The sequence below is a fragment of the Rhineura floridana genome, chromosome 3 (assembly GCF_030035675.1).
Source record: "Rhineura floridana isolate rRhiFlo1 chromosome 3, rRhiFlo1.hap2, whole genome shotgun sequence".
NCBI classification, from domain to species: domain Eukaryota; kingdom Metazoa; phylum Chordata; class Lepidosauria; order Squamata; family Rhineuridae; genus Rhineura; species Rhineura floridana.
The window spans coordinates 14701142-14722283 of record NC_084482.1 but is presented as its reverse complement, the minus strand read 5'-3'; the positions used below and the strand labels follow the sequence as shown (position 1 = coordinate 14722283).

The following is a 21142-nucleotide window of genomic DNA, read 5'->3' as shown; positions in this document are numbered from 1 at the left end:
CATGCCTCCTCCTCAAAACTCAGCCAGTGACTCATTGCCAGAGACCAGGGGCACATGGCAAAACGTTAACTTGTCACTTCAAAGTGAAAGTTGCAGCCCTCCCCTTCACTTCCCTTATATCTCTTGTGGAGCAGAACGGGCTTGATGCCTTCTGTCATGTCACAGAACAGCTGTACCGTTGACTTGACAGCACCATCCAACAGTGACCTTTCCACCTGGCAACAAGGAGATAAATAAGCATTTACCTGAACACAGGAGCCATTCGGCCACCCACATTATAGCGTGGGTGGGTGGGTGTCTGCCAAGGTTGGATCCAGGTCTGAGGGGGCCTAACCTCTTCCATCAGGAGGCCCTAGTGCAGCAGCAGGCAACGGTGGCAGGAGGAATGCTCCAATCAGGTGGCTCGGTCTAGGTGCCATGTTCGTTTCCCACAATGCCCCTGATGTAGCTGTGCTCTGGGGCATTGTTGGAAACTATAAGGGCAGTTAGACCTAACTGCTTGGCAGTGCTTGAAGGGCCAAGCTGGGGTGGGGTATTAAGGGGGCTCAGGATAAGCTTCTGCCAGCGTTCTGGGCCCCTTGCAGTTGCCAAAGGATGCCCAGTTCTGATGCCAGCCCTGGTGTCTGCATGAGGCAGTATCTGAGACACACAGAAGTACCTTTATCCAGAATGCATTAGGTTAAACCACTTAATTAGTCACCTTTAGGATGCTATAGTTACTGCTAGCATGGATTTTTTTTTATAAAAGGGTGAGATTAAATAACAGTGCTGAGTAGCTCAGCAGTAGAGCATCTGCCTTGCATGCAGAAGAAACCAAGTTTGATCCCCGGGATCTTCAGGTAGGGCTGGGAATGGTCCCAGTCTGAAACCCTAGAGAGTCACCACCAGTCAGTGTAGACCAGGTGCGGAGAACCTATATCCCTCCAGACATTGCTGAACTCCAACTCTCATCGTCCCTGGCCATTGGCTGTGCTGGCTGGGGCTGATGTGGGTTGTAGTTCAGAAACATCTGGAGGGCCGCTTGTTCCCCATGTCTGAAGTCTATAATGACAATAACCCTTACAACAGTCCTATACAATAGGCCAATATTATTCCCATTTTGTGCAAAGGCATTTAGAGACTTCATGGCAGAGATGAGATTTTGACCTGGCCTCCTCACTCACTGTATAGCCTCTTTGAGCATATTACACAGGAGGTCCATGATTAGACCTCTTGATATATTTATTTTCACTTAAAAGAAAGGGGTTTTTCTTGAAGTAAATCAGGGCAGTGATGTTTAATCATTTTCTCCATGCCATTTTCTTGATAAATCTTGCAAGCTGGTGTTTGTCCTGTTAGATAAAAAATACAAGAACATGCATTTCCTCCCAAGCAGGACAAGCAGCTGGTGGGGGGTGGGCAGTCGTAGATGGGAGAGGAGAAGGGTGAAGCACTCCCTTTCCCAAGCACTGCTGCTCAGATTCAATTCCCCATCACTTTTAAGTAGAAGTAGTGGAAACACAATGGGAGATCCAAGTACAGATCTCCCCTGTAATATGTAGTTTGGCCGTCAGGCACTTTCAGGTAGTTTCATGGAGGACCGGTCTGTTGGTGGCTAAGTCTTGGCAACCAGAAGCATAATATATTTTCTGGTGAAACTGTGCTCCTGAGTAACAAATGCTAGGAACTGGGATGGAGTTTACATCTTTTTGAACAAAGCAACTCTCTGACCACCGCTGGAAGAGAGAATTCAAAGATGGATCAGCTGTTTATGAGCTCCATCAAGTGAGTGTCCCAATTCTTCCCAATGGACGTGAATGGGATGTTTGGGTAAAGCAGGGAGAGAGAGCTTCCTGAGCGAGTTGTGTTGTGGATTTCATGGATTGGAGCCTGTGAACCAGTTACACTGTCCAGAAGTCTCCAGGTGACAGTTGTAGCACCTGAGAGCTAGTAACTATCAGCACCTACGCAGGATCATTTTTAGAAGCGATAGAGCCAGCCCAACACATAGCAATCCTCTGAGCAGCCCCATCCCCATCTGAACATCCTTCGCGGGCAACTAGCTTCTTTTTAGAGAGCAGAGATGGCCCAAGACATTTTTGGTGGTAAAAACATTATATGTTAAACCATTGTCAGTAGTGAGGGTTACCAAAGTAATGGAATGGTTCAGAATGTAGATGTGTCCTTCTCAAAATGCTACTTTCTGATCATCACAAATTTAGTTCCTCCTCCCCCAACATTCTTCTCCAAATTGCAAGATGGTTTTAGGTTCTGTACACACTCACACTCACAGAGAGAGAGAGCTTGTCTGGATCATAGGCAGTCTGAAATGTGCCATGAACCACAACCAATGGAACAAGGTAGGAGTCAGGAACATAGAGCAAGCCAGGAGACGAGATGACAGATGCACACTCAAGCTCACATACACCATGTTACTTGAACAAGGTTCAGGCTAGAGCAGGAAGCCCTTTATACTCCTTCCTGCCTGGAAGGATCCAATGGCTAGCCTGGGTGGGTGGAATCAGTCCAGGGCCCGAAGGTTCTTCATTGTGAAGGCTACCGCCTGCAGTTCAGTAGCTCACCACATGGGGCATCTGCACACAGATTTCAGCAGCTCCTGACCTCAGACATCCAAAGCCATCTGGCTTTGTAGGGGAGTGCAGGATAGTTCTTTAATGTCAGCTCTCTTGCTCTTGCTGAAACTTTCTTTGATGGCTGTGAAATTATGTCAAGTACAAAGCCAGCTGCTTTGTAAAACTGCAAAGTTCTTTCACGTTAATTCCTTGCTCTCAATGAAGCTCTTGCTGATCTCTGTGAAAGATGTGACCAGACCACCTGCCTAAGGAGCCTCTTTTTTTTTGCTGAATGCATCTTCTCTATTTGGGTCAATTCTCTCAATGGTTTCTTGCAAATGTTTTACGTAGTTAACTGGTTCTAAAACCCTCTCTTGTTTTCAGGTAGATTTTTTTTTTATGGGGAATGGGAGTGGGGAGGAGGGAGCTGAATTTCCCTCCCATCATTGATGCTAGGAACTACAATATCAAGGGGATAGCATGTGATAAGGCACATATCAGTGTGTGTGTGTGTGCACTATTAGGAGCCTATTAAGAAAATAGTACCAGACTATTAACAGAGATCAGAGGAGCTTTTTCAGAGAATTCTCTTCTGAGCCACTTCCGAGTCAAGCTAGTGGAAGGCGTTCCCTCCTTCCTGATTGTAAATGCCCTGCCCTTTAATACAGGAGCAGGGAATCTTTTGTAGCCCAAGGCCAGCATTCCCTTCTGTGCAACCTGCCAAGGGTTACATGCCAGTGGTAAGCAGGGCCAGAAGCAAAAATGGGCGCAGCAATGAATATAAATTTTATTTAGGGTAGTTTCTACACACACTCACACACCCTTCTCTATCCTCCATCCAGACAAGCAAGAGGCAAGCAACCAAGGAGGCATTCAAGCTAGGCAAAAAGATTCAGCACCCAAAGTAGGGTCAGCGAGGGGTGGGGCTTGAGGAAAGTTCTGATAGTCAGATAAAGAGACCTGGAAGGTTGCAACTGGCCCTTGGGCCTCAGGTTCCTTACCCCTGCTTTAATGGAATCCCAACTGCCATTTCAAGCAGGCTATCTCCAGTGGTGGCTGGTGGGTCCATTTCAGTGGGGCAGAGGAATCTACTCTGGGTTTCAGTCTGAACTTTCAAGGAGCTGTCCAAGAAGCACATTGGACAGCTTCTTGGATAGCCCCTTAAAAGTTCAGACTAAAACCCAAGAGAATATTCAGTTGCCCCACTGACATGGAGCCACCAGCCAGCATTGGTTATCTCGGTGTCAAGGTTCACCCCTGCCTAGACCTCAGCCCCGAGGTCTCTGCAGATGAGGAGTAAGCGGAGCAGAACACTCCAGCAGATCTCCATACTGCCCATGTCCCTGAGGAGCCATCAGATCTAGTTATCCCTGCCTCCGGACTGGAGGCCCTACACCAGCTTCCTGGGTTCTTAGCCAGTTCTCAGTCAGAAGTGGAGGAGATGGCAAGCCAGGCAGGAACTTCAGAGCCACCACCAATGTGCCTGGCTAGCTGCACGTGAGGCTACTTAGGAGGAGGATGAAGCACATAAAACACCTGCTTGGATCAGGGCCTGACAGCCAGGGAGGGGTGGGGCCTCTCGGCCCTTTATAAATTCCCAGTTTGAGCTGTTCCATCGCTTAAGCAACAGCTGTCATCCAAGCGCCAGCCTTCCTGACCTGGGGAAAGGGCACTAGCCCTGCCTGCTGGGTCTTAGCAAGTGTCATGGCAGGTCTGCTGGAATTGGTGTGCAGCTGCCCCCTATGGTGAAACAGTGAAGTGCAGGTAACACCCTTCTTGGTGAAGAACTAAGCACTGGATCCTCTTAGATAGGAAAGAGTATGTCAGGAATTGCTGGCACCTACCCCATTTGGCAAGCCATGTGACTACAGTTTCTCAAGGAGGAACCTTCCAGGCTGATTCTTCTCAGAATGGCCATTGGCTGCTCCTGGGCAAGAAGGAGGATCAAAGGGCCTCTTCTTACAGAGGAGCTTTGCTTTCAAGTGTTTTGGATTTTTTTAAAAAAAATACAAGATTGACTTGGAAGCAGCATATAATAGACAGATCAGAGTTGCCAACTTTTTTGGGCCCTTGGACATAACTGCAGAAACTGTTGTGGGCATCACATGCACACCATAACCAATTCTATTGGCTACAATAGGATGTTTCTTTCAAGACTAATTTCAGTGGAGAAGGGAGGCACCAGGGAAGGCCTCTGTGGGTATAAGCATCCTGCATGTGTCATATTGGCAACCCTTAAGATACATAGTGTGGTGTCAGTGTGGCGTAGAGGTTAAGCTGTTGAGCTATGACCTGGGAGACCAGGCTTCAAATCCCCACACAGCCATGAAACTCACTGGGTGACCTTGGGCCAGTCACTGCCTCTCAGCCTCGGAGGAAGGCAATGGCAAACCCCCTCTGAATACCACTTACCATGAAAACCCTCTTCATAGGGTTGCCCATAAGTCGGAATGGACTTGAAGGCAGTCAAGATACTTAGTAAACACAATTGAATTTGGTAATAGCATTCCAGATAGTGCATGGGGAAGGGCAGAGGGGAAACACTCTTGATGTTCTATTGTTTGTATATTAGAGCTATTATGGATTATGGTTATCAGGTGTATGCTTCTGGTGACATCCACAGCAGACACTTAAATCACTCTTATACCACTTTAGCAGTCATGGTTCCCTCCAAGAATCCTGGGAACTGTCGTTTGTTAAAGGTGCTGTTTTCACAGATCTACATTTCCCAGCACCCTCAGCAAACTACAGTTCCCAGGACACCCCATGACTGTTACAGCAGTATAAGAGTGTTCTCAATGTATGGCGTGTGGATGTGACCTCTTGCCTTCAGGTCCTTACTGTGGAAAAGTCAGATGCTATTTAGGCAAAGGCTTTGAGAACAGCTTGTGGGGTTTCTGTTACCTCTCCTTGCAGTGTTGTGTGTGTGTGTGGGTGGGTGGGTGTTTGGAGAACAGCCAGGAGTCTTGAGATGAACTTTGTTGGTTCTTGCTTTATGGGACAGAAGGCGGAGGCTCCAGGAATTATCTGGCGTGATATTTATGAAGACTGTTGGGAGTTTAATATCTTTGGAATATCTTTGGAAAGCTTGACAAGCGAGCTCCTCAAAGGTTTAAATAAAAGCCTACAAGACTGTGGGAAACAGGGTTCGCAGGTGGGAGGGCAGTTCCTCCTTTTGGCCAGCTCTCAGTCAGTGGGGATGGATGAAACAAGTGGGTCTCTTTAGGACTTTGACAGGGCACTGTGCTTTTTGGAGTAATTTATTCAGTGCTAGATAGATTTAGACTGGTCTTTGTGAAATTCAGGGGTGGAAGAAACACCTGATCGTGTAGTATGGGGTTGTTTGAGATATAGTTATTTATTAAATTAGTATTTATTTATCTAGATAAAATTATTTATTATTTATTAAATTTATACAGAGATGATGAGAGCGAGTCTTTCCTCTGCAAGCTGAATGACTTGGGTGTTATGGATTTATCTTTAGGGGCTGTCTTTGGGGGCAAAAATCTTTTGAGTCAAATGCTGGTGGCCCTACCACAGCCTTTTCTCTGTGAGAAAGTTGCTTATTTGTATGTGTGTGTGTTTATAAAGGTTTTTCCCCTTCCTGGGGACAGGGGTGGGACCTGCAGGTAGTGATTATTATGATTGGCTAAGCAGAGGAGATGGGCAGAAGCATCTAAGAAACCTCTCAGTCAGTGGAAATGTATCAGTATAACTATGGGTGGCAGGATAAAAACTGGGCTATGGCTTTGGAGGTTTGGGAAGGTTCGGAATCTTGGGACAGCTGCACCCCATTTTGCCCAACAGAGGAGCCTCCACTGTGGAGTGGTGATTTTTGTGGAAGTTTATTTAATATTACACTTAATGAAAGATTATGAACTGAGAAGTACTATGTTCTGGCCAATAGGTGGTGATAGTAGGGCTTCTCCTGTTGGCCTTGCAATGCCATTAAAACCCAAGGAGAAGGGGAAGAAGGAACTTTGCTTGAGCGAGATCTATCAAAGCTTCTGTTATTTCTGAGCTTGCTGATTCCTGTCTTGTTCTTTGGTCCTCCTTTCGGAGGGTAGAAACACACTCAGTGTTCTGCCAGTTCCGGTGCGTCTCCACCTCTCTTCTGAAAATTGGGGCACACAATGCATGTCAAACCCCGCCCCTTTTTAAAAGCTGGGAGCAGGTTGGGTGTATTTTTCTTTTAATTCAGCTTCAAAGAGTTTTCTCAACTGATCAGCAGATCAACTCATTCCCTCTCCAGGTGTGGCTAATGGAAACGCTTTGCTCTGACAAGTACTGTGTTTACACCCTCAGTTATCCTCTGATCCTGATTGCTCTTAGATCCTGAATGAGGCTATGGACTGGCTTCAGTGCGTCTCCACCTCTGGAACACATGCTGTCAATCAAAGCACACCCCTTTTCACTCCAAAACCTGGGATTTTTGAGATCAGATGTATTTTGTTTATTTGTTAGTTAGTTAGTTAGTTATCCTGCCCTTACTCCCAGTAGGAGCCCATCATAAAAACAGATTTTAAACTATATTAAAACAAACATCTTTAAAAACATATTAAAACAAAACATCTTTAAAAACATCTTTTTAAAAAAAAAGCTTTAAAAATGTCGTAAAAAGCAGTTCCAACACAGACACTTCACATCGACTGGAAGACTGTTTCATCTGTCAACACATTGTGACTCCGAGGTGTGTCCAATGGAAATACTTTGTAGTGGGTGGTCGTAAAAGCTCTGTCCTCAGCAGTGGGGCTGGGTGTGTATGTACAACCGAGTGCAGATTCATTTCAAACCACACCCAGACAAAATGGTCTCACTGCTTTTTAAGGAACTAGTGTGCACATAGCCTCAGTCCAGACTGTTGCCCATGGCCCAGCCCTTGCAATAAAGGGCTTTCAGTTCCAGCTGAGCCTTCCTTGAGCAATATAATTATAATTGGCATTTTAATCCTGCTTTTCAGCTGAAAAAGACTCCCAGAGCACCTTACAAATATCTTTGCTCCAGATGGAGGAAGGGATGGTCTGGAGATAGGGGGTAGTGGATGTCATCCCATTGTCATGGTCAGACCACTTACTGGTGAAGTTTAGACTTACGGTTCTGATCCTCCCCTGCAGGAGTGGTGGACAGATTAAGATGGTCTGCCCCCGGAGACTAATGGAATCCACTGGATTCTTGAGTTCCCAGTAGACAGAGCAGGTGACCCTGTTGAAGCCCTTGTCATGCTGTGGAACAACGAGGTGCGTTGGGCTCTTGACACAGTTGCCCCTGAGCGCCCTCTCCGGCATTGTGGAGTCCAGTTTGCACCCTGGTACGCCAGTGAGCTAAGGGCAATGAAACAGGCTGGACAACGGCTAGAGTGCAAGTGGTGAAAGACATTCTGTGAGGCTGATTGGGCATGAGTAAAACATCATAACTGTGCCTACTGTGTGGCAGTGAGGGAGGCAAAGGAGGCCCACTTCTCTGCCACCATTGCGCCCTCAAGTAGCCATCCAGTGGAGCTTTTCATGGATCTGTGGACATCAACTCCAGGAAATGGAGTTTGACCCTTTGGAGTCCCACTGTGAATTGTTTGCGAGGCACTTTGACGGTAAAGTTGCTCTCCTCCGTAGCAATCTTGATGCCTTATCCACATCTACTGTAGTTCATAGTGAGGTGTCCAGTGCAATGTCTGCTGCAACGTCTTGGGAACGGTTTCGGTTGATGTGGCCTGATGATGTGGACAAGGTGCTTGTGACAATGTTGCCAGTAACGTGTCCTCTCAACCCTTGCCCTTGGCTTATTAAAGCTTGCTGAGGGGTGTTGACTGAGTGGATCCAGGGTGTGGTCAATGCAATGTTGCAGGAGGGAGTGATTCCAGCCACCCTGAAAGAGGTGGTGATTCGACCACTCCTGAAAAACCCGACCCTGGACCCATTGGTTTGCAACAACTACTGCCCAGTTGCAAATACCCCCTTCTTAGGGAAGGTGATTGAGAGGGTTGTGGCACAGCAGGTACTCTTGGATGAAACAGATTATCTTGACCCATTCCAGTCTGGGTTCAGGCCTGGCTATGGGACTGAATCGGCCTTGGTTGCCCTGATGGATGACCTTTATCAGGAGAAGGACAGGAGGAGTGCGACCCTGTTATTCTTACTTGATCTCTTGGCGACTTTTGATACCATTGACCATGGCTGACTTGGAGGCAGAGCTTGGAAAAGTTACTTTTTTGAACTACAACTCCCATCAGCCCCAGCCAGCATGGCCACTGGATTGGGCTGATGGGAGTTGTAGTTCAAAAAAGTAACTTTTCCAAGCTCTGCTTGGAGTTACTGTTTTACAGTGGTTTTGATCCTATCTCCATGGTCGTTTTCAGAAAATAGCATTGGTCCGCCCCCGGAGACTAATGGATCCTGAGGGTTTTCAAAGGGCTCTGGGGTTTTTTCCGGCTGATAGGACTGTCGCTCCTGTTGAAGCCCTGGTCGATCTGTGGAATGTGGAGATGACCCGGGCTGTCGACATGATCGCTCCTACGCGCCCCCTCCGCTGTAGAGCTCATACAGCCCCTTGGTACACGCCGGAGCTGAGAGCAATGAAGCAAGAAAGGAGGCGGCTTGAGCGGAGATGGAGGCGAACTCCTGATGGATGCAATTATGCGCTGGTTAGTGCTTCTACCAAACTATATGTGAGGGCGGTGAGGGCGGCAAAAAAACAACATTTTGCTGCCACTATCAAGTCATCCATTTGCCGCCCAGCGGAGCTTTTTAGAGTTGTCCGTGGGCTACTTCATGTAGGCCATCAGGACACTGTTGAACCATCTATGGTCCGCTGTAATGAGTTTGCTGAGCACTTCCAGCATAAGATCTTAGGCATCCGCCGGGACTTGGACTCCCAATTTATAGCAGTTGATCATAATGAGGTGTCCGGAGCACAGTCTTGCCATGTTTTATTGGATGAGTTCCAGTTGGTTCAGCTCGAGGATGTGGACAAGGTGCTTGGACTGGTGCGTGCAACCACTTCGGTACTGGATCCGTGCCCCTCTTGGCTTATAAAAGCTAGCAGGGATGGGACAGTTGGCTGGGCCAAGGAAGTGATAAATTCCTCTTTGCGAGAGGGAGTGGTCCCCGGCTGCCTGAAAGAGGCGGTGGTGAGACCACTCCTGAAAAAGCCTTCTTTGGACCCAGAAAATTTCAACAGCTACAGACCAGTAGCAAACATTCCATTCCTGGGCAAGATCTTGGAACGAGTGGTTGCTGCCCAGCTCCAGGCACTATTGGATGAAACCGATTATCTAGATCCATTTCAATCGGGTTTCCGGCCCGGTTTTGGTACTGAGACGGCCTTGGTCGCCCTGTATGATGACCTCTGTCGGGAGAGGGACAGAGGGAGTGTAACTCTGTTGATTCTCCTTGATCTCTCAGCGGCTTTTGATACCATCGACCATGGTATCCTTCTGGAGAGACTGGCGGAGTTGGGAGTTGGGGGTACTACTTGGCAGTGGTTCCGCTCCTACTAGGCGGGCCGTCTCCAGAAGGTAGTGCTTGGGGAACATTGCTCGACACCATGGGCTCTACAATGTGGAGTCCCGCAGGGGTCGGTTCTGTCCCCCATGCTTTTCAACATCTACATGCAGCCGCTGGGTGCGGTCATCAGGAGTTTTGGAGTGCGTTGTCATCAGTATGCTGATGACACGCAGCTCTACTTCTCCTTTTCATCTTCTTCAGGTGAGGCTGTCGATGTACTGAACTGTTGCCTGGCCGCGACAATGGACTGGATGAGGGCTAACAAACTGAGGCTCAATCCTGACAAGACTGAGATGCTGTTGGTGCATGGTTTCTCTGATCGGATGATGGATACATACCCTATCCTTGATGGGGTTACACTCCCCCTAAAGGAGCAGGTTCATAGTCTGGGAGTCGTTCTAGACTCTTCCCTTTCACTCGAGACTCAAGTAGCCTCGGTGGCTCGGAATGCATTCTACCAACTTCGGTTGGTAGCCCAACTACGTCCTTATTTGAGTAAGGAGGACCTTACATCAGTTGTACATGCTCTGGTAACCTCACGTTTGGATTACTGCAATGCACTCTACGTGGGGCTGCCTTTGAAGACAGTCCGGAAGCTACAGCTAGTGCAAAATGCGGCGGCCAGATTGTTAACAAGGACCAAGCGGTCCGAGCATATAACACCTGTTCTGGCCCGCTTGCACTGGCTACCAATTTGCTTCTGGGCTACATTCAAAGTGCTGGTGTTAACCTATAAAGCCTTATACGGTGCGGGACCACGATACCTGTCGGAACGCCTCTCCCGCTATGAACCGGCCCGTACACTATGTTCTGCTACGAAGGCCCTCCTCCGGGTCCCGACTCATAGAGAGGCCCGGAGGGTGGTGACAAGATCTAGGGCCTTCTCAGTGGTGGCTCCCGAACTGTGGAACAGTCTCTCCGAGGAGGTTCGCTTGGCGCCGACATTGTTATCCTTTCGGCGCCAAGTTAAAACCTTCCTCTTTCCCAAAGCATTTTAACTTTTTGCATTTTAACTTAATTTAATTTATTTTCTTGTTATGTTTGCTGTTATTGATTTTGATTGCTTTATTGTTATTGTATTATATTGTTCATTTTATTGTATTTTGTTGTTCACCGCCCAGAGAGCTATGGCTAGTTGGGCGGTATATAAGTTTAATAAATAATAATAATAATAATAATAATAATAATAATTGGATGATTGTATTTCAGTTCCCTGGTAGTTGTGCTGTGGGGTGCCACAGAGTACCATCTTGTCCCCCATGCTGTTTAACATCTACATGAAGCCCTTGGAAGCAGTCATCAGGAGATTTGGGGCAAGGTGTCAGCAGCATGCTGATGATACCCAGCTCTAAATCTCTGTAACATCTGCATTGAGAGAGACCGTGCAAACCCTGGACTGGTGCCTGGACTCTGTGGTGGGCTGGTTGAGGGTCAATAAACGTACTCTCAATCCTAGCAAGACAAAGATACTGTGGGTTGGTGCTTCCTGAGTTTGGATAATTGGTCAGTTGTTTGCTTTGGGATGGGGTCGTACCCCCTCTGAAAGAGCAGGTCCATAGTCTGGGGGTGCTTCTGGATCCATCTTTGTCGCTAGAGGCCCAGGTGACCTCCGTGGCTAGGAGTGCCTTTCACCAGCTTCGGATGGTAAGACAGCTGCAGCCATTTCTGGAGCAGGATAGCCTGACCACTGTTGTCCATGCACTGGTAACCTCCAGGCTGGATTACTGTAATGTGCTCTGTGTGGGGCAACCTTTGAGGCTGGTCTGGAAGCTACAGCTGGTGTAAGACTGCTCACTGGAGCAGGTTATCGTCAACATGTCACTCCTCTACTGAAATAATTGCATTAGCTACCTATTAGCTACCGGGCCAAGTTCAAGGTTCTAGTTTTGGTGTACAAAGCCCTATACAGCTTGGGACCAGGATACCTGAAAGTCCATCTTATCCCTTATATACCCAGTTGATCACTGCGCTCTGCAGGTGAAGACCTTCTGCAGATACCATCTTATCAGGAGGTCCGTTCTGCACAACATAGGAAACAGCACAACATAGGAAACAGAACTTTAGTATAGTGGCACCTACCCTTTGGAATTCCCTCCCCTTAAATAATAGACAGGTGCCACCTCTGTTATCTTTTTGGCGCCTACTGAAGACCTTCCTCTTTCAACAAGCCTTTTAAGTAGAGACCTTATCCCAGTCTGCATCTGTGTTGGAATTGCTTTTTAATATATTTTTAAACCTTTTTTTGTTTTTAAAGCTTTTTTTAGAAAATGTTTTTAAAGATGTTTTGTTTTAATATGTTTGTAATTGTTGTTGTGTTTTAATATATTTTAAAGTCTGTTTTTATGATGTGTTAAAGTGTTTTTAGTGCTTTTGTTTGCCGCCCTGGGCTCCTACTGGGAGAAAGGGCGGGATACAGATCAAATAAATAAATATAATAGTGAAAAAACAATCCCTGCCCTCAGGCTCACAGTCTAAGAGGCATGGCATTAAAGAGGAGGAAGGAGGAAAAAAAACAAGCTCAGGTATTGATTCCTATCAACATGGGCTTCCTGAGCTCTGGGGGGTTCCTGAATCCATGGTTATTCTTTTGCCCTTCCTCCTGGGTTGTCCTTCTGCTGGAGTGTAGTTGTTTGGGGTTGTGGGGGATCATAGATCCTTTACTTTTGTGGGAGCAGAGTCTCAATCAGGTTCCTATGTACGAGCCAATCATCATGAAAGGGGAGTGTGTTAGCCACTGAGAAGAGTCCATGACATTTCATGCTGATTGGAGCCAATCAGAGTTAAAGGAGGTTAGTCAGCTACTGAGAAGACTCTTCTCAGTGGCTAACATACAGCCTCCTCTTTCTTGCTGATTGGCTCCAAGGGATGTCTGTTGTAGTGGAGTATAGACTCAGAGACAATACGACATGAGATGAAATGGAAAAGGGGGGTGTGAGGGGGTATGGTGTGGCTATCATGGGGGGACCCTGCACTTTTAAATTTGCCACCACACTACTGTTCTTCTGTCCTGACTTGTATTTCAGTGCTGACTCCTGACTTGTCTCACAGCTTCTGGTTCCTGGCTCAGTCCAAGTAAGACAGAAGTCAGTGAAAGGTCCCAGAGTGGGATCAGGTTCCAGAGCAGTAATCGAGGATTAGGCTGTGACATGACCTCACAGAAGAAACAAGTTGCTCAGACTGAAGAGCAACCTCCAAGGCTGGACTCCAATTCCTATAATCCCCAACTGGCATGGCCAATGGCTGGGGATGATGCGATCTGGAGTCCAACAACATCTGGAGCAACACAAATTCCTCTTCCCTGCACTATATTTTAATCACGCCAGAGACTTCTTTTCTCTCATGCTAGATATCTTTGATTGATTGATTGATTGATTGAATTGATTTCTATCCCACCCATCCTCCCAGCAGGAGCTCAGGGCGGCATAATTATTATATTAATTGGTCAGATTTGTAACATCCAGTGTGGTGTAGTGGTTAGAGTCTTGGTCTAGGACTTGGGAAACTAGGATTCAGATCTCCACTCAGCCATGAAGCTCACTGGATGACCTTGGTCACCTACCTCACAGGTTCATTGTGAGGATAACACAGGGAAGGGGGAGAACTGTGTACCAAGAAGCTCTTTATTATTCCACATTCATGCAATGCTCTATTTTCGAGCTCATCAATCATGGCATTAAGCAATAATAAGCTTCCAATGCACCCCGCTGCTGGTTCAGCAGCACACACATTATCTAGATTAACTTTGCATGCTTCCTCTTCCAGAATTTGCTCAACAACAACAAAAAGCTTGTCAGAACAGATAGCATGGGCCGTCTGGAAAGACAGCAGAAACCTTCCTGTTCACCACCTGTGGTGGGACTGTGTCCAGGATATGGCTTCTGCCTCTTCACCTACACACCTGAATGGTCTTTTTTAAAAGAGCAATTGGTGTGTGCATTTCCTACCTTTGGAAGGGCAGCAGCATTGGGCTGCTTGGAGGCTACTGCTCTAGGACCACAGGAAGCTGCCTTATATGCAATGAGGCAACTGAAAGATCATGGACTGGCAGCCACTCTCTGGGGTTTGATAGGCCCTGTTTCCCAGTCCTACCTGTTGACTGAACCTGGGACCTGCATGCAAAGCTGATGGTCTGCCACTGAGTTATGGGGCTTCCCAATAGGAAGAGTTGTCATTTTGCATGTAAATCCTGCTGCTCCATTCACACTACAGAGATAAAAGTGTAGCTTTTCAAATTCTTCCTCCTTCTTTTTCTTCGTTGCTATTTGAAGCATTTGTACCCTGCTCTTCAGCTGAAAAAGGCTCCCCGAGTGGTTTGCAAAGTTCAGTAAAAAGACCATCTCCGCCTTGAGGCTTTCAATCTAAAAGACATATCACAAAAGGAAAAAAGCAAACTCAGTCGCTAATCCTTAGTTCAGCCTTTCCCAACTAGTGGGCCACCGGATGTGGTTGGACCACAACTCCCATCAGCCTCAGCTAGCATTGCCCATGGTCAGGAAAGATGGGAATTGTGGTCCAACAACATCTGGTGGCCCACTAGTTGGGAAAGACTGCCGTAGTTATAGAGCTTTTAGTTATTTATTTGCTGCTTAATTGGCAAGGTGGCTCCTAAGCAATTGATAAGTATAAAACCAATGACAAAAAACCTCAACAAACACACATAATTAAAACACACATTAAAACCATTTCATCCAAACATTAAAATAAACGCCCACAGTTAAAATGTAGCATAAAACAAGCCCGTTAAAAGAGCATGACAGTTTAAAAAGTTAAAACAGCAATTAAAACAATTAAAGAAGGAGGTTCAAGTCAGGAGATAAAGTCAGGGGAATGTTTGCCTAAACAAGTGTATCTTCAACAACCAGAGGAATGCCAATATCAATAGGGCCTCACATATTTCAGCAGGGAGAGCATTTCAGAAGAGGACTGTCTCTGTGGTACCACAAACCAGTAATGATCAGGCCATGGCAAAACTAACCAGGTTCCATTTCTTGATCATAATGCCCTTACCAGGCAACAGTACAACAACCAGCAGAAATGGAAACAGTTCAAGGAGAAGGGGAACCAAACGTTTCTGGTCTCTTGGCATTGCTGATGGAGTAGCCCTGCTTCCCTTCCCTTCCTTCCGTCCTCTGCTGGAGCCTGATGGAATAGCTGCTGCCTGGTTACTATTGATGCATGGTAGAGCCTGATAGAGCTGGTCTTTCAACAGAGTTGATGGTGGCCCTGCTTCTCTTTTCCCCCGCCACTGTAGCTTTGCCTTCCTGTCCCCTCAAGGTCACATCCACATCATACATTTAAAGTGCATGGCTTGCCTCAAAGAATCCTGGGAACTGTAGTTTGTTAAGAGTGCTAGGAACTGTTAGCTCTGTGAGGGGGTAAGCTGCAGTTCTAAGGTTTCTCTGGGGGAAAGCATGTCTGTTTGAAAAGGTATAAATGAGCTATAAATGTATGGTGTGGAAGTGTCCTAAATCTGAGAAGAATGCTCCAGCATATAATTTGCTGTGAGTGTGCCTGCTGGTACATAACATTCTGTATGGTGTTCTTTGTAGGGATGAATTTCAATTCAGTTCGCATTTCAAGCCGAATCTATCAAATCTGCACATTCCTAAACAATATGAGAACTGAAACACAGTCATCCTTTGAAATTCACACTTCTTTGAATTTTGTGATGCAAGTTCACCAACCAACCAACTAATGTTTACAACAATGCATATCTTAGGGGAAAGTGTGCATAAAAATAAATATATGAGTGAAAATAAGATGCAAAAGTGCATTGCATGATGAGAAATGGCTTGCAAAAATGTGTACGTTAGTCAAAACTGCCTACAAAAGTGTGTTTATTAGGAGAAATTCCCACTGAAATGCTGGAAAATTATCATGATTTTATTTTTTTTAAGAATCTCAAATTGGTGCAGAAATTCTGGAGAACTGAATTTGAGATTGAAAAAAATAAGAAACGGAGATAACAGAAATTGACAGTTCCCTGGTTCTTTGCAGCAAAGAAGAATAACCCAAAGGGGGCTAGCGTGGCCATGTGGCCTACTTTACAAATGACAGTCCTCTGTTTTAAAGGGCTGTCAAAGCACAGTCCTCTGTTTGAAGGTGTCCTTTGTTTGAGAGACTTCCAATGGAAATCTGTTTTGCTGATAGAAAACCTGGGGTGGGGGTGGGCAATGTATAAGTGACCATCCTAAAGGGGACTCTTTTGTTTTTTTTAAAAAAAGTGGTTAGATAAGTTTTGTGAAATAGCAATAATGACTAAATTGACAAATTAAGTAAAGGTTACAGAAAGATGACAGAAAGAAATGGAATACATTTCTGGAAGGATTGTTACCTTTTATTAAATTGTGTCCATTTAATAATCTTACAGTGAAGGAGTAATCATTTCCACCCTCTCCGTGTATTATAGTAGACCATATTTTTCATTATATAATCTGGTTTGTCAATTTGATTGTAATTGTTAATATGGTTATTCTTCATTCTAATCAATTTGTTCTCTTTGTGTGTCTTTATATATGTTTATTGATTGCAGGAATAAAAAAAATAACAGAGCTCATAGCAGCTCATAGTAGGTAGCTCATAGCAGAAATGTGATCATAGTAGCAGCCCTGGGGAAGGGCCCCCCTTCCATCCTGTGCTGTTTTCCCAATTGGAGGGTGCTTCTAAACTGTTGCTGTTTTTGGATGGGATTCAGTTGCACACTGGCATATTCAGGTTGCACAATTCCGCTGCCTCTGCACTCAGAGCAGCTGTTAAGAATTAAGGGTCTCTTCTTGATCATCCCAGAATTCAGGACATGGAATAACAGGCTCAAGTTACAGGTACAAGAAGGCAGATTTCGTCTGAACATCAGGGAAACGTTCCTAACTGTTAGAGCAGTATGGCAATGGAACCAATTACTTTGGGAGGTGGTGGGCTCTCCAGCACTGGAGGCACTTGGACAGCCATCTTGTTGGGTATGCTGAAGATGGATTCTTGCACTGAGCAGGGGGGTGGACTCAGTGGCCTTATAGGCCCCTCCCAACTCTACTACGCTATGATGATTCTATGCTAAGAGGCCTGGCAAGCAGGTTCAGTGCACTGTATGCCACCTCTAGGGCAGAAGACTATTTAAGCCTGCCCTTCCTTCAGTCTTTTCAATGGCGAGCTACCTACAGGTAATACAGGGCTTTGGGCAAGTAGGAATTATTTTGCTTGTCAACTGATTGGCCTTGCTGGTTTTGTGTGTGTGTATTCCGTACTGATGTGGTGATGGGTATATTTAGCAAATAATTGGCCAATAGGCAGGTGTGGGAAGTTATGAGGTAGTTAAGGTTTGGTGAGCACCCTTAGACACCTTCAAAGGTGAAGAGCTGTGGGACTCATTGGCATAATTAGGGAGCACCTTTGTGGCCAACCTGTGACAGGGGCAGGAAGGACTCACCTAAAAGAATGGAGCTTAAAGGAGGGGTAGAGGCTACCCCTCACGCTTGGCCAGGTTCGCTCACACAATGTTTGGTTATTAGTTTCTAGTTAGATCTGTGTATTATTGCTGTTGTTGTTGTTAACGATAAAAATAACAATCAAATGTATTAGTTGCTTGATACCCGAAAGTCCCCAAGCGACTTACACAATGTTAAAAAAACCCAAACACACTATAAAAACTTAACAATAAGCAACAACAAAACAATAGGAATACCACCCCCACACAGCCCTAGGAAGGTCTGGCATCATATTAAAGTAGTCACAATTAATTTGGCACTCCTGCACAACAAATCTGCTTCCCCTCCCAAACCAGACTTCTTGTGATGAGGAAAATGATGGGAAAATTGATTGACACAATATTATCTGACTTCCCTGCAAACCCATCAGAATGGATGCTCAGTAAATAGCCAATGTCATCTAAACTCCCTGCAAAATCTGTGCAGACAAATCAGGGTGAATACTCCATAAACAAGTTGTCTGGAAGCAGTTAAAACAGCTAGACTGGTGAGAACGAGGGAGAGGGCTTTTTCAATTGTGGCCCCCACTCTGTGGAATTCCCTCCCAAATGATCTCCGCCATGCCCCCGCTATGATGAGCTTCCACCGGGCCTTGAAGACCTGGCTCTTCAGGCAGGCTTTTGGGGTGGGTTAGGTTTTATTATTATTGATGAGATTTTTAATGTTTTAATGTATGTTTTTATTTTGTACGTCGCCCAGAGTGGCTGGACAGCCAGCCAGATGGGCAACTAATAAATTTAATAAATAAATAAATAAATAAAAATACCCCAAACCCTTCTCCAATCAAATTAGCCCCCCTCCCCAACGGGTGCTTCCGTGATGTTGCTACTTTTGGGTGGGATTCAATCAGATATTCAAGTTACACAATTATAATTCCCTGGGAGGTTTTGCACAACAAACCTGCTTCCCCAAAAGATTTGACATTTTGCAATGTGGAAAGCGATGGGGAAATGCACTGGAAAGGGTGGGATAACAACACTTGCCGTGATGCAAAACCACCTAACCTTCTTGCAAACCAATCAGAATGAATGCTCATTCAATAGTCAGTGTCATCTGTTCTCCCTGCAAACCAATCACGAAGAATGCTCAATAAACAGATGGGCTGGAAGTGTTCAAAGTCTGGAGAGCTGATCTCTGCAGGATCACATAGGGTTTGACCTTCAGCCTCAGATCCTAAGCTGCTGCTCAATTCATGTGCATGGGGGTTGATCACCAAGTCCTGCCCCCCCTCCCTTGCATCTGCAGTTCCAACACTGTATGCCCAAGGTTCTCAGGATTATTGCCTTTCTTTTCATGTTAGAAACCCACAGCGGCTTACATATGGTTCCCAGGCAGTCTCCCATCCAGGCACCGACCAGACCTGACCCCGCTTAGCTTCAGCAGGGTGCTGGCTTCATGTGCCTTCAGACTAGCATGGGATCTGCTGCCTGAGGCAGCCACCTCACTCTGCCTAATGGTAGGCAGTGGAGGCTGGTCCTTTTAGGGCAAATGGGGTGCTGCCGCACCAACCTCAGTCTGCCCTCAACCAGCTGAGGGGGGTGGCCCCGGTTGTCAATTTCCTTCTGTTTCCTCTCCATTTTGCCCTTGAAGAAGTCAGCCAGTGGCGGATGGGGACAACAAGCTCCACCTATCATTGGCTCTGGCTCCAACCACTGTTGGCCACCCTGCCTTCCACCATACCAGTTCCAGTAGCCACCAGCCACCACTGATGACAGGGCTAGCCTGCGTCTGGAGGACAGAGGGCAAATATAGACAGTTGCTTATCAAGTGGTAGCATACCACTGTGTGCTAAGCACTGAGAAGAATTGTATTACTCCACTAATTTCTTGCAGGTGTTATAGCCTCCAACATTTAACAGATAAAAACAACCTCTATTTTAATAGCAAGGACTACTACCTAAGCATACTTACCCACCCCATGACACATTATTCCATCAACTGAATGCTATCTTTATTGCAGGGACAGGAAATCTGTGGTCCCTCCAGATGTTATTGGATCCCCGCTCCCATCATTCCTGATCTTTGTCCACACTGGATGGGAGTTGGAGTTGGACAAGACCTAGAGAGCTGCAGGTTAGCCATCCTTGGTGTATCACCAGTACTTGGATGAAAACTGCTTGGGAACCCTATGTATGCTGTCTTTGAGATCCATGATGGATGAATAATGGAATGCAAATAGAGCAAGAGTTATAAAAAATGTGTCCAAGAGTTTCATTGGTTTTACAACATCCACATTGCTCAGTTCCTGATTCAAAGAGTGCAAGTGGCCAGATACATTGCGGAATTATTCAAGGATGCTTTGTGGGCAGTGGTGTCGCTGGGTACCATGTTGACCCAAATATAGGCCACATTCCCCCCCCACCGCAAACCTGGCTTGTGTGCAGCCAGAGTGTGGCCTATATGTGAGGGTGGTTTATATTTGGGTCAATGTGGTACTTAAAGGACTCTGGCTCACATGACAAAATTTGTATAAATGTACATGTGGTAATTCAGATGTATAAATGCCACTGGGCAAATGGCAGGTGACTGAGGTATTATCAGCAATGCACGTTGTGGTGTGCCTGGAATATCTTATAAGCAAAGGGTTTTAAAAAAAAATGGTTTTAAAGGGGAATGGGAATGGGCAGCAGATCTGGGCCTGGGTGTAGAAGACTTGGGGCTCAGCCCTGCTAGATCACTTGCTAATACACCCATTCGTGGATATGCCTTTTAATTGGAGCTCCTGGATCCTCCCTTCTTTGAGTTCCAGTCCCCTCCTTGGGGCTTGTGGAAGTTTAAATTTCTGAGTGGTGGACAGATGCATTGTGATTCTAGCGCATGTGCATATTAAAAATGCTGGCACGTGGCCCAAAATGTGCGCCGTTCCCCTTGCCATCCACCCCACCAACAACAACTGCTCTAGCTAATGTTGCGGAGTGCATTTGAAGTTGCTGCTTCAACTTTGTTGTTTGGTAAGCAAGCATGGCTAATATGTCTAAGACATGCTATGCTTCAGAAGCCAGTATAGGGTGTTATCAGAGAGTAAATTAATAAAGTGTCCACAGCAGGCTGAAGAGAGAATTCATTTATTTTTTTGGGGGGGGGGAATTAGTGATCCTTGATGTAGGTTGTAACTCTATGAGGGATACATGGGAGTATTGCAAAACTGGATGCTGTGAGCCTTAGGCCAACGATGGGGAACCTGTGGTTCTCCTCAGAGGTTGCTGGATTGCAACTCCCATCACCTTGACCATTGGCCATAATGGCTGAGGTTGATGGGAGTTGGAATCCAACAACTTCTGGCCACACATTCCCCATCCATCCATCCATCCATCCATCCATCCATCCATCCATCCATCCATCCATCCATCCATCCATCCATCCATCCATCCATCCATCCATCCATCCATCCATCCACAAAGTTCCCAACATTCCACCCCACTGTCCCAGCATTCAGTAATACTCCAGCTAGCATGATCAAGAAGCAATTCCCAGCAACCCTTTAGTGCTCAGAATTCTTTGAGAGAGAAAATGTGCCTCAGATGTGCTTTAAAGGTATAGCAGGTATGCAGCAGCCTACATGTTATGTTAGCTGCACTCTCTATTTTAATCTGTGGGATGTTGGAGAGGAT

General features: G+C 46.0%; 1 protein-coding gene and 1 long non-coding RNA gene across 3 annotated transcripts in view; one reads left to right on the top strand and one right to left on the bottom strand.

Annotated features, from left to right (window-relative positions):
* The window catches only part of PDE1B (phosphodiesterase 1B), a 210953-nt gene that overhangs the window by 13678 nt on the left and 176133 nt on the right, over nucleotides 1-21142 (top strand). The window contains exon 2 of one of the 2 annotated variants that reach the window (XM_061614558.1): nucleotides 19492-19604. The exons of the other annotated variant lie outside the window; for it this stretch is intronic. The gene's annotated coding sequence lies outside the window, so the exon portion shown is untranslated. The remainder of the gene's footprint in view (nucleotides 1-19491; nucleotides 19605-21142) is intronic. 2 annotated transcript variants of the gene reach the window in all.
* Nucleotides 13658-15303, bottom strand: LOC133379401 (uncharacterized). The gene is made up of 2 exons (XR_009761171.1): nucleotides 15059-15303; nucleotides 13658-14409 (listed from the first exon to the last, which is right to left on the bottom strand). It is a non-coding gene; the product is annotated as an uncharacterized LOC133379401 (long non-coding RNA).